We start from the raw sequence: 12,610 nt of genomic DNA, 5'->3' as shown, positions 1-12,610 counted from the left end.
CTGGTATGCTGTCCATTTGGCAGAGGGAAAAATAAGGCTGTGTGGAAAAATGTATCACTCAGTCACTTTGAAATTTTATTATTGACAATATCTGGGGTTCTATTGAAGATTCAGAAGTTTGAGTTAGAGATCAAGAGGTGATCAAAAGGCAGTGAAAATGTACTATAGAAACAGACCCACAAGTGATTCAGATAAGAGTTATCTTCAAATATTGATAATACAATATTGATAATATGGAAAAAAACATAGAAGGTAGACAAAAATGATAACATTTGAAAAGATAGGGATTTCCAACAGAAGATTTTAGTCCAAAAAAGTATTGAAAGGATACATAAAATGGACAAAATACACATCACCTGAAATTAAGAACTCATTAGATGGAATTTCCAAAACTCTGGTTTTAAGGGAAGATAAAATTATTGAACTTGAAATCAGTGACTTTAAAAAAAAAACAAGTAAAAACATTTTGGAAATTTGTTTGGCTCTAATTATTGAAGCTAAAAAAATAATTTCATTTCCAAATATTTACCAAATATGACCAACAAAAGACAGGTCCTCAAACATTTAATCAGCTTTATTTGCAGTTGAAAGAAAAAAGGAAAAACCAGATCCAAATATTCATCAGTAGTAGACTGCATGAATAAATTGTTGTAGGTTACAAAGGAATACTACACAGTAATGAAAACACTGAATTACTACTATGTAGAGTATTACCAAAAAAAATAAACGTTCAAAACATTGTGTGCAAAAAACTAAAACACTGAATATAGTGGTGGGGTTTTATTTAATGATCTCCAAAATCAGGCAGAATTAATCTATAGTGAAGATGATTATATTAAAATATTTTTTAAAAGATGGAGTTTACATGGCTGCTATGAAATTTACCCCCAAATCTGCTATTAGAGGGTAGAAACACACAACTGCTTATTCTTATGCAAAAAGGATGAAAAAAAATCTAAAGAGAAAAAAGGAAATAAAATAAAGACATTAGTTAGAGAAACTTTTTCCCTCACTGTATGTTTGCTTAGTGTTTCCGCTCTTTTGACACCTAGGACCCAAGAAAGCGGTGATTTAAACTTCAACTGGAGTATAATGTTTTGATTATAAGAAAATCTATTTTTCAATTTTATTTTATATGTTTTCACTGTGTTGATGAAGGAATTTGAGACATGGTCTTTTATTTAACGATACTAATGTCTTGCAAATGGTGTTTAAGAACTCTGATAGCATTGACCTAATTCTGAATAACTGAAAAAGAGTTGCTATCTCAGGTGGTCATTTCAAAGGAACAGAAATGAAGCAGCTGTTTCCCATTATCACCCACCTTTGGGGGACAACAGTTACTTCCCTCACTTTTTCAGAGGTTTAAGATGTTAATTAGGTGCTGAGTTCATCTTTAATCACAGATATGCCAGTCTACTGAGAACATGGATTCACTCTTGACTACCTCTAGCTATGACAATGGCAAATTGTTTATTTTCTGAAATGACTTATTACACATCTGGCTTTAGTCTATTAACTAAAACCCAAGTTCATTTGAATACACACGCATAAATTAGAACCACTGGTAGATGAGACTGTAGCATTAAAATGTTTTATGTTTTCTATAAAAATTCTTTTAAAAACAAAACAAAACACATAGTACAAATGACTGCCAACCTAGACTGGCATTAAACTTGAAGGCACCTAGTACACTCATTTTGAATACAAGATATGATGAAGATGTTTGACATTTTATATCTCCATTTTTAAAAATGTAAACCCAGTAAGAATGTAATAGCAAAAATGCACATGGAGTACTATAGCATAGCCTGAGGAGTGTACTCAATAATTAAGAAAAAGAAATATTTCATACACAATGGAACATTACTCAGCATTAAAAGGAATAAAATTATGGCATTTGCAGTTAAATGGATGAAATTTGATAATATCATGCTAAGCTAAGTAAGCCAATCCCTAAAACCAAAGGCCCAATGTTCTCTCTGATAAATGATGCTGATCCATAACTTGAGGGGTGGGGTTGGCATGGGAGGAATGGAAGAACTTTGGATAGGACAAGAAGGATGGGGTAGGTAAGATGGTGGAATGAGATGAACACAATTAGCCTAGGTACATGTATGATTGCATGTATGGTGTGACACTACATCATGTACATCCAGAGAAATGAAAAGTTGTGCTGCAATTGTGTACAATGAAACTAAATGCTTTCCGCTGCCATGTATAACTAATTAGAACAAATAAAAATAATAATGAAAAACAAAATAAAGTACCATTGCACAAAAAAGAAAAAGAAATATTTTATATGTCAGTCCTTTTAACATACAAACAGTACAAAATCAAACTTTACAAAAATTTTTGAAAACAAAATCTAAATTTCTGCCTTTAATTATGTACAATTTTATACTTAACTATTTTAAAACAAGAGCCATACATTTTTGTTGTGTTTTGATTGTCCAAGAATGCACATATGTGTGTGTGCAGACATACATTTCACTTTAACCAACAACACATATATATAGGATGAATAAAAGTTGAAAATAAAGATCTGAATGAATTAAAAGCAAATGATTGAAACAACTAGCATTAGCCTACTGGATGATTACTCATGAGGAAATAACCATTTGAAATAGAAATTTGGTATTTATATTCCTGGAAAAGATGAGGGACATATATTTAATTTGTGATGCTATTCATCTTCGATTGTTAAGATTTTTCTGACGTGTGTATATGGGTGTCTATCTTTTGAAATTTTATTTAAAAGTTCATTTTTAAATTAATTAATTTATTTTTAGCTATATCTGACAATAGAATGTATTTTGACAAATTATACATACATAGAATGTAACTTATTCTGTTTAGGGTCCCACTGTTACTGTACATAATGCAGAGTTACCCTGGGTGTGTATTCAAATACAAGGCTAGGAAAGTTATGTCTGATTAATTCTACTGCTTTTCCTATTCCCCTCCCTGTTCCCTTCCCTTACTTTCCCTATGTCTAATCCAATGGATTTCTATTATTTCCCTCCCCAACCTCCCTGGTTTGGGTTAGCATCTGCAAATCAAAGAGAATATTCAGCCTTTGATTTTTGGGGATTGGCTTTTTTTCCAGTTCCATCCACTTACCAACACATGTCATTATTTCATTCTTCTTTATGGCTAATTAATATTCAATTGTGTGTATATACCATATTTTCTTTATCCATTCATCCATTGAAAGACACCTAGGTTGTTTATAGTAGCTCAATTCACAATAGGCATGCTATAGAATCAACCTAGATGTCCTTCAATGAATGAATGGATAAAAGTGTTTTAGTCTCAAAAAATATTATATTGGCTTATGGTACATATACTGTAACCTAAAGCTTATAAAAAAAAAACATTTTAACATTAAAGTCTCTCATCTTTCCATGACCCAAATTTTTAAGTAAAAATTCACATCAGCTCTGTATTTAGTGAATGTTCAAGAGCCACATGTATTATAAGTCATTTTCAAAGAGAACTTAAGAGATAATGTCCTAGGAATGATCATCTGTCAAGTGCTCTGCCTTCTCAAAATATGGAAACTGGACAAGGCCATGGTTCACATTTGAAAATGTGGACACTAAGACTCCATTTACAGCTGCTATCAAAAGGTAAGAACTCATGGTTTCCAAACCAAATGCTGATGTTGTGAGTTCTGCCATTGGATGGCTACATTACAGTTGCAACCATAAGAACTGAACCACAACACCCTGATGATGCCCTAAGAAGTGTTGGTTCTCCCACTGAACACCAGTGCTGATCCAGAAGGAGCTGTGGCCAACGTTCTGACATTGCTTTGAATCCTGGCCCCTGATAACATGAGGGGAGAATCCAATACTTAATCAGGCAGTTCAGAGCTCCTCAGGCTCCGAGGTTAGACCTAGCACTTCAAGAATCTCCAAATACTATGAGCAACCTTGGTTATTATTTTTCCTTTGCCATCATATATCACCTGTCTTAACACTAAAATATATTAGAAACTCCTCATACAAGATTTTCAAAAGTAATAACACAAGCTTAAACACGAAGAAACACATTATAGGGAAAAGAATGAGTAGTGGACAGTTAATAAAAATGAATGTCAGTAGAGGGGGCAGAGAGAGAAGAGGGGAGGGGAGGGGGGATAGTAGAGGATAGGACAGGCAGCAGAACACAACAGACACTAGTATGGCAATATGTAAATCAAAGGATGTGTAACTGATGTGATTCTGCAATATGTATATGGGGTAAAAATGGGAGCTCATAACCCACTTGAATCAAAGTGTGAAATATGATATATCAAGAACTATGTAATGTTTTGAACAGCCAACAATAAAAAATTAAAAAAAAATAATAGCAATATTGAAAGCTGTTCTATCCATTGGGGTTATAATTTTCATAGTGAAATTGTAGTCCCTAAATGCACTGTTTTTCAGTCAGTTCACCTTTAAAAAGATATACATGTACCTATGCAATATCTATATGTGTATGCTTATGTTTACATATCATATAGTTACCCTTGACTCTTCTCTTCATAAGCTGAGTTAGTTTCTAGTGGGCTAGTCAGATATTTCCAGAGCACCAAGCTAAGAGAGGAAAAATAAAATAGATTTTTCCAGCCGAGGACTGTTTCATTATTCCAGACGACACTTTGTATTGATCCTCCTCTATTTATTTCTAATTTTGTTGCCACTGATTGAGTTGAGCTCTAAATCTTGTGATGGCTCACATGCTGTTAGGATGCTGCATTGCTACCAGAAACACAAGGTAGCAATGTTCTCATTTTAAACTCTAATTTGGTCTTATTTGCAGCAAATTAAGGTGCCTGATGTGGCATTTTAGCACCAAAAATGCTTTATTATATGTCTTTCTTACTCACCCTCACAGAAAAACACAGTGTATGTGGTCAATACAAATTTGTGCATTAGATATCCAGCAATGGGAATCGTGAGCCAGATAAACTAACATAGAAATTGCCCCAGCATCTACCAATATAGGTGGCAGATAATGCATGCTTAGTATGGTTCCATTGCAAAATTTCTTTGCTGTAAACTTGCCAGAAAATCCAAATGACAGAAAAAAGAGCAGATATCTAAACAATTCCATAATATATAGATCCAGAATACTCACATTCTGATAAGGATTTGCTTTAAAGATATGTCTCATTAAAAATTATATATGTAGTGCATTTACTCATTGAAAGTATTGATTTCTCACATTAACAAGTTTCAGATTACAAAATTAAGATAGTTATACTTATTAAAAGAATAATTGTATGAGAAAGAAAGGAGTCTACAAAGGGGATGTAATGTGGAATATATTGCCATAAGTATTTATGGCTCCATGCTTAAAACGTGGTTTCATTATTTGCTAGGGAACACTCAAGAGAAAAAACAAAACAAAACTGTAGACTTTAAGAATCATAGACAATAAAACTAAACATATATTATGAAATGCTGGTTTTACATTTGTTTTTTGATGTGAAATATAAGGGCTTCACTGATTTTTATTCACTGTATTTTTTAAACGGTGAATAGTATTTTCATTAACATGTTTAATTGTGCATATTTACGTGGTTTAATGTGATATTTCCATACAAGCATATAGGATGCACAGATCAGATCCAGTGGCCCCTTTTCCACCCCTACCCCATCCCATAGCCTCCTCAATCTCTAGATCACTTTTAGGTTGATGATTTTTTAGCTACTAAATATAAAAGAAAACATGCCTGATTGTCTTCAACCTTTAATTTATTTCCCTTAACAAAATGTTCTCCAATAAAGAAAAACAGAATTTGGATAAAAGCTATAGAAAAGACCAACAAGGTCACGCAAGTTGCAGCCTTCCCTCTTTGCTTCCTTTTGGATGACTTTGTCTTTGGTAATAGACTTTATCAATATACACTTTCTTTAAAACCTGAAGCTATGGAGCACAACTTAATCATTTCGTATTTTTAAAACTAGCACAATTATTATTTATCACCCTTGGAATTGAAAAAAAATAGAATTTAAAGTCTACTGGTGTTAGAGTCTGTAAACAAGTCTGGATGGCGCCTGGCAAAATGCCAGAGGGAGTGGTTTGTGAAGTAATGCCATGGAGCCATTAAGTGTGGAGATTCCTTATTGGTTGACTGATGTATCTAGTTTATGTTAATTAGATAAGCTGTGATATCTCTCTGGTCCTACAATAAATGGCTCCCACTCCTGCTGTATCAACGTACACAAGTTGTTCGTCACCCCCCGGTTATTTTGCCCAGCCAGCCGGGCTGTGGCACACTGGATTTCATCTTTAGGAGGAAAAAAACACTAATAGGTGGAAGTTCAGTACAATTACTAAATTTCTCAATAAATTTCTCAAGCACCCATAGTTATCTCACATTCATTCTGCAATAGTGATCAGCAAATTTTGCTACTAGAGGTAACACATGACATACGGCAGCCAGCCACAGGACCTGTCCTACAGTTCTCATGTGGTCTTAATGATAGTCTTTGGTATCACATCATATTATATTTGTTGGAACTCAAGCCCAGAGAAAGCCAAAGTCAAATTAATTTGTCACCTTTTATTTTTATGTATTTATTTATTATTTTTACCTCTAAAGCTTATATCTGCTTCTACCACCATGGTATTTCCTGCAGTGCCCTATTAACTGATTCAGGTTGATCAAAACTTATGAAGAATTTGACCACCAGCAGTAACCCTTAGAGAGGGAGAGAGGTATAGAAGTTCAGAAATGTTATAGAGACTCAGCTATATAGCTAGTGTCAACATGAGTAAAGTGACTTAAAACTCTGATGAAATTCCTAAGTGAAAGGAGACATTTTAAATTGAATAGAGGGTTTTCACATCCTGTGCAGCTCTTCACTCCCTGTGCAGCAAACTAAAAACAACAATAACAACAACAACAACAACAACAACAACAAAAATACTGGCTTTAAAATATGTGATTTAAAAATAAAGAGTGTTATGGGTCCATTTACATTTTGCATGTAGCTTATATTTTAAAGGAGGAGAAGGCACAATAATCTCATTAAACAACAAATATGTTCCTTGATGTTACATTTTAATATAATTGTGTGTGCTAGTTACAGTTCCTAAAAATGTAGTCAAAACAGAAAAGTATTTAATGTAGGAATAAATGAATACTCAAGCTCAGCTATAAGTCTAATATCTCCTAATGAACTGGATGCATAATGTTGCAACTCATAAGTGAGACAGATGATTTGGCTTTTAAAAATTTCCCAGCACACCTGTGAATTTTCCTAAACAGACCAAGTGTTCATGTACTTTCTCATTCCTAAATATACGCATTAACTAATACTAACTGTCCAATTTTTAGTACAGACATACTTCTGTCAGTAGTAGAAATTAAAATCAGTAGAGAAACTGACAGTTTTTATCTTAAATTACTTCTGTCAATCTTAGAAATATGTATATTTTGTTAAAATATGACATTTACTGTCTTGCTTAAATTTATTATAAATTTCAAAATGACTCAATAACTTTAAACATAGTTATGAAATAACATATAACAATCTAATTTCCAAATAAACTGACTTCAATTTTTATTTCTGCAGAAAAATAGGAGAAAATAAAGTTTAAAAGAACATGGAATCAGTCAGTTTTTCTGTTAATTGTGCCCAATGTGTATTCAGATTACTCCTTGAAATTCAAGCACCACCCATCTTTTCTGAGATGTGCCAGTAGCCAAAGGGCATTTATAATTATTAAAGAAAACAAACAAACAAAAATAGAAAAAAATATGGCTTTTAAATGATAGTTTTCATGAAAAAAAAATCTATACTTAGCTTGTGATAACAAGATATCTTGTGATAACAATAAGTAAGGATACCTTTGCAGAAGAAGTCTACAATTGGACAAATGAATATGAAATTACATAATGAAAATTTGCTAAACAAACACCAAGTATTCAAAATTTAAAAAAATCTATATTAATTTACCTTAATCAGACTAGCAAAATGTAGAAGAGCTATAAGATCTATTTATGGCCAGGCCTTAGAGAGTACTGTCAGTAGAAATGAGAATTGACAGAGCTTTTTTTGTAAGCTACCTTGTGAACATAAATCTCCTGGCTGTATTCCACAGAAATAAGTATCTTGGATGTGTTTTGTGCATTGAATATAGGGCTGTGATTTTGAAAAGAATGTATGCCCATCAATAGAAAAAAATGCTCTAGAAATGATGGTATTTCCATGTCCACACTGTCTAATGTGGTTGTTGAGAATAAATTAGAGAGAGATGAGGCATGTTCATGGCTGATAGCCTTAACATACTCTGTGATAACAAGAAGTATACCTTTGCAGAAGAAATTTGAGGATAGAGTTCTATAAGAACTTTTATGAGCAACAGATGAGGACACAAAGTTAGGGCATGAATAAAGATCACAGAGCAGTGCTGAGCACCCAGATAAAGTTGAAAAACAAACCTGAAAAATCATGTGCCTTTCTCTGACCTACAGCCTGAAGCCAGCTGAGAGTAGGAGCAGGAAGGCAAATGGTGGAAAGATCAAACAGAGGCCAGGTGGTGGTGTACACCTGTAATCCCAGCAGCTGGGGAGGCTGAGACAGGAGGATGGTAAGTTCAACAGCCTCAGCAAAAGTGAGGCACTAAGCAATGCAGTGAGACTTTGTCTCTAAATAAATTACAAAATAGGACTGGGGATGTGGCTCAGTGGTTGAGTGCCCCTGAGTTCAACCACTGGTAACCTCCCCCCCCAAAAAAAATCAAATATGGAGTATATAAAAAGGCTACAGCATGAAGCTCAAGGAGTGAGGAGAGTGGACATGCTTGTGACAAAGAGGGACTAGGAGAGATACACCATGGTCCAAGAAAGACGGAAAGGCGTGACTAAAGAACAGAAAAGGGAATAGTAGACAAGTTTGAAAAGTATGTAATTTTTTTAAAAAATGGAATAAATTAGAGCAATACAACTCAATTGAGTTTATAAGGTTTTGCTGGGTAAGAATCCAGTAGGGGAGATCCAGAGCCAAGATGGTGGGCTAGAGAAAGGCTGCATTCCTTGTCACTCTGGGACCTGGGATTTAAGTAGTGGGTATATTATGTCTCTCCAAGTTATTAGAGGACCCCTGACAGTTGTTGACTCACAGGAATCTAGGCTGTTGTGCCCATGCATGTCCCCTAGCCTCAGTGTCTGTGCAGGACCCCCACTGCCCACCCAGGCAGGACCCTGTGGCTGCTGCTCCATGTGGACCCCCATGTACCAGCATGGGGCTCTCCCAGTCCCCTCCATCTTGGGCCACTGCAATCACTGCCACAGTCTCCTTCACACATTAGCCTGAACCAGGGACACTGGACAGGGTCTGGAGACAGACACCTGCAACAGCTCACCACTAAGCTGCATGAACAACTTTGTCAAGTGATTCTCTTGGAATACATCTCTTAATGTCTATCTCCCACTTGTTCTGTTTCTCTGATGAACTTAGCAACAAAAATATGTAGTTAAAAATGAACATGGTGTGTCCAAGGAACTGAAATCAAGTGTATGGCTGGAATGCAGTGGGAAAATTAAATGGACTGAGTAGCAGATGAGCTCTATGCATCAAAATATTGCATCCATATGATGCTTTTAGAGATGAATAGTATAATCTCCATTATGAAGAAACTAAAATTTTTGAAGTCATGAAATGTTGCCTAAATTTAATGCTAGATAAGGGCTTTTGATCTAGGAATTGAGGCACAAATTTATCCAGCTGCACAGCTCATGATTCTTCATTTGTGCTCTGTGACTTTCTCATTCATATGTAGGGAAAATAATAATGTTACAATGACAGTCTAAAATACGACCGCTGTGGTTGGTTCACAGACTTAAACTAAGACTAGGTTCCAAGTCCACATTGCCCCTCCACTTGTCCCTCTATGGGTTATTTGTTACCTGACTATATCACTCCTGCTGTTCTTCATATCTGTCATTTATCATACCATTTCCCAATACATTACAAACCTTCAGTCTTCTTGTGTGACCTCAGCACGCAAACATGTTTTCTGCCCGACTTTGTCTTTCCTTGACGCTTTGAACTCCAATGAAGCTTTGAATCTGTTCTGCTTCACATTTGACTTTGCCAAGACTATTTACCTTTCTATTTTGTTGTTTCACTCAGGGTAGAATGTTTCTAGTTTTTTCTCTCATCAAATACCAAGTTCAATTTACATTTGTGGTTAATTGGTTAATTGGTTAAGTTAATTGCTCTTTCAGTGTAGCAAACAAATATATGTCCCTTCTTAGCTTTCTCTCTTTACTATTGTTATTGTTCAGAGCTGGGCTTTCCCAAGTTCTTTAAACTTTATATCCAATTTATTCCTCACTTCAGCAAATGATTTTGACTTTTTCACACACAAACTCCATTAAGCTATCGCCATGAACACCACAAATTTACTTCACACACAACATTTTCGTTTTCTGTCTAAACACAATGGATAAAATGTCCCTAGTCCTCTAAAACACAATTATTTCATATGTGGTTTCAGTGTTTTTGAATGCTAAGTATCAATCAGTTAGTACCCATTTACCTTATATCTTTAGCTTAATTTTTACTCTGCATTTTTCCTAATTATAATATTCTCCATTTTCTTGAAAATTGACTTTAAAAAAAAAACCTTTTTACATTCCATTTCATATTCTACATTAGGAAACATTCATGCTTACTTTAAAATACATAGTCAAAACTTGAAAAATAAATTGTCTGATAAAGAAATAAACACTTTTCAATCTTTATGCTTCTCCCCTTTTTCCTTCTTTCCTTCTTTTTTTTAACAGAGCTCCAAAACCTTTTCCAATCAAAGTCTTCTTTTCAGTCTACTTTTTAGACTTTCCCTCTTCTGCTTCTCCAGTAAGAATTCTTCAAGGTTCTCTGTCACTAGCTATTCATGCTCAGCATCTCCCTGAGCTTCAAACAATGAAGCCCAGATTGTATGAGAAAGATAGTCTGCCCGATCTGCTTTTCACAAACTTGTGGCCCAACTGCTGGGACTGAAGTTAGGAGATAGCCTCCAGCTCACAGCACCTTCAAGGTCTTACCTCAGTTGCAAAGAACCACCTCACCATAGGCAATTATTGCTGCAGAGCATCCTAACACCAAGCTGCCTGAGGCTTCATCCAGCCTGCTGCACACAGTTCAGCTACTGCTTCTGCCCTATTCTCCTCCATTCATATTAATAAATAGCTACAAGATGTAATGGAAGAGAATAACCCATTTAAAAGAACAATAAAATACACAGTTTCAAGAAATTGATTTTAAACCCCCATCTCTCACCATGCACAAAACTTAACTCAAAATAGATCAAGGACCTAGGAATTAAAACAGAGACTCTGCATCTAATAGAAGAAAAAGTAGGCCCTAATCTTCATCATATGGGATTAAGCCCCAATTTCCTTAATGAGACTCCTATAGTGCAATAATTAAAATCAAGAAACAATAAATGGATGGAATCAAACTAAAACGTTTCTTCTCAGCAAAAGAAACAATCTGTGAGGTGAACCAAGAGCCCACATCCTGGGAGCAAATTTTTACTCCTCACACATCAAATAGAGCACTAATCTCTAGGGTATATAAAGATCTTAAAAAGCTAAGTGCTGAAAAATCAAATAACCCAATCAACAAATGAGCCAAGGACCTAAACAGACACTTCTCAGAAGAAGATATACAATCAATCAACATATATATATATATATATATATATATATATATATATATATATATATAAATGCTCATCATCTCTAGCAATTAGACAAATGCAAATCAGAACTACTCTAAGATATCATCTCACTCCAGTCAGAATGGCAGCCATTATGAAGACAAACAATAATAAGTGTTGGAGAGGATGTGGGGAAAAAGGCACACTCATACATTGCTGGTGGGACTGCAAATTGGTGCAACCACTACGGAGAGCAGTATGGAGATTCCTCAGAAAACTTGGAATGAAACCACCATTTGACCCAGCTATCCCTCTCCTCAGACTATACCCAAAGGAATTAAAAACAGCATACTACAGGGACACAGCCACATCAACGTTTTTAGCAGCACAATTCACAATAGCTAAACTGTGGAACCAACCTAGATGTCCTTCAGTGGATGAATGGATAAAAAAAATCTGGCATATATACACAATGGAATTTTACTCAGCATTAAGAGAGAATAAAATCATGGCATTTGTAGGTAAATGGATGACTTTGGAGAAGATAATGCTAAGTGAAGTTAGCCAATCCCCCCCCCCAAAATAAACAAATGCCGAATGGAATGTTTTCTCTGATATAAGGAGACTGACTCATAGTTGGGTAGGGAGGGCGAGAATGCAAGGATTAGATAAATTCTAGATAGGGAAGAGGGGTGGGAGGGAAATGGAGGGATGGAGGGGGCAGGGGATTAGCAAGGGTGGTGGAATGTGATAGACATCATTATTCAAAGTCCATGTATAAAGAATTGAATTGGGTGTCAACATACTTTATATATAAACAGAGATATGAAAAATTGTAGTACATTTGTAAAATAAAATTGTAATGCAAAAAAGTACATGTATAAAGGCATGAATTGGTATGAACATACTCTATAAAAAGATGTGAAAAATTGTACTC

This window comes from Marmota monax, unplaced genomic scaffold (assembly GCF_021218885.2).
Source record: "Marmota monax isolate L192 unplaced genomic scaffold, Marmota_monax_Labrador192_F-V1.1 WCK01_AAM20220418_F8-fsc00036, whole genome shotgun sequence".
In the NCBI taxonomy this organism is placed as follows: Eukaryota; Metazoa; Chordata; class Mammalia; order Rodentia; family Sciuridae; genus Marmota; species Marmota monax.
The sequence above is the reverse complement of the archived record's forward strand: the minus strand, read 5'-3'. Positions refer to the sequence as shown.